We start from the raw sequence: 1,784 nt of genomic DNA, 5'->3' as shown, positions 1-1,784 counted from the left end.
AGCAAGGAGACCCCTTAGAACACTATTAATGATATTATTCTAGGTAAGAGGAGCCTGAGTTCCCCAGTCACATGTAGTAGGAGGAAAGATTCAGGCACAGAGGCCAGGTCCTGAGACTCAGGGCCACGTAGCAGCTTTTAATGGTTATACTTGTGTGTAAAAGATATGGTAGAGAATTGATTTTCAAAAAGTATGAAGACTTGACTTGTGGAATCAGTTCATTAACAAGAAGCTTCCAACTTTGCATTGTAAATGGAAAATGGAACAGGAATAACTGAAGATGCTTTTTTGATTCTTGATATATGTTTGAAATTGCTTTTAGGTGAGATTTATCTTGGAATTATATTAATGACAATTCAGCATTAAAAGAAACTTTCAATCCAAGGCTACAAGTCCCCTTAGACAGGTCTGGATCACTGTGTTCCGACTTGAGCCCCAGTCCCAGGCTAGGAAGACTGTTGTTGGTAAGATGATGGATGCCCGAAAGAACCCAGATGAGGAGGATGAGGAGAAGCGCATTATGGAGCCACTGCCGGCTTTGGGGGGAGCTCTGAAGGGACTGGAGATGTTCAGTGAGGAGGAGCAGAAGTTAAAGGCCTTGATTCCTCCCCGGGGTCCTCATTCCTAGCTCCCTGACGTGGAGAGGCACTGATCCCCTCCTTCCCGATGAACCTCGCCCTTGTTTCGCACATATTAGGCAGATATGTACATATCCCGGCCCTCTGAGTCAGCGGAGTCTACCCCCTTCCCTTTCTATCGGGAAAGACACGGAGGCACATAGTGATTTAAGAAGTTTGCTCCGATCACCACAACGCCCAGTCCTTTGAATTCTGCCTCTCACGACTGCCCACGAGGGGCTCGGGCGCTGTCCTTGAGGGCAGAGGCAGGCTGACAGTTCTGCCTCCGACACCAGCTGTCAGCCTCAGTTTCCTGGTCCGTAAATGGGGAGAAGTGGCAGCGCCGGTGGCGTAGGGTCGGGGGGAAGCGCAAATTGTCTTTTTATCGCCTGCGCCCCGGAGGTACTTGGTATACAGCAGGTGCTTAATCTGAGGGTGAGCCGGGGGTCCCACGGGATGTCAGGGGCTGAGGTGGGGTTCGAACCCTGGCAGCAGGCAGGAGCTACTTCTCGGGGCTGGGGCACTCGGTGCGATGCTTTTCCTTGGCCCACGACGTGCCGGGCCCCAGACGCAGATGCCGGCAGCCCGAGCTGGCGCCTGGCACCAGCCCCAGGGCCTCCTAAGCGTCCCTTTAAACGAGGGCCCGCCCAGGGCGCGCTGGGCCGCGTCCGCCGCGATCACTGGCCCGCAGCCTGCCCGCTGGGTATTTGGCTGCAACTTTCCAAGCTTTACGGTGCCCAGGAGCCGGGCCAGGGGGCCGGACACCCACCCCGCGTCCCCATTGGTCGGAGGCGGCATCCATCCATTCTCCTCCACGCCCATTGGCGGAACGTAGTTGGGCCGGAGGGAAGACAGTTCCTGAAGGCCGAGGGAAAGGCGTGTGACGTTTCCATCATTATTTGTTGTGAGGGATAAGGGGTATTAAAGATTCCCCTTAGCCCGCGCGGCCTCGCAGGCGGCTATTGGAGGCTCGGGGGCCCCTGCTCGATTATTCATGAGCTGACCCCTCCCCAAGCTCCATCATCTCCCTTTCCCCGGCCGGTGGCGGCTGCGCAGAAAGCCCGGTTCGGCGTCGGCGGCTGCGCAGAAGCACCGGCTGGCGACGGGGGGGCGGGCCCGCGCATAAATTAGTCAAATGCAGCAGGCGCGGGGCGGGCCGGGAGGCCG

This window comes from Sarcophilus harrisii, chromosome 5 (assembly GCF_902635505.1).
Source record: "Sarcophilus harrisii chromosome 5, mSarHar1.11, whole genome shotgun sequence".
In the NCBI taxonomy this organism is placed as follows: domain Eukaryota; kingdom Metazoa; phylum Chordata; class Mammalia; order Dasyuromorphia; family Dasyuridae; genus Sarcophilus; species Sarcophilus harrisii.
This window is presented reverse-complemented; position numbering follows the sequence as displayed.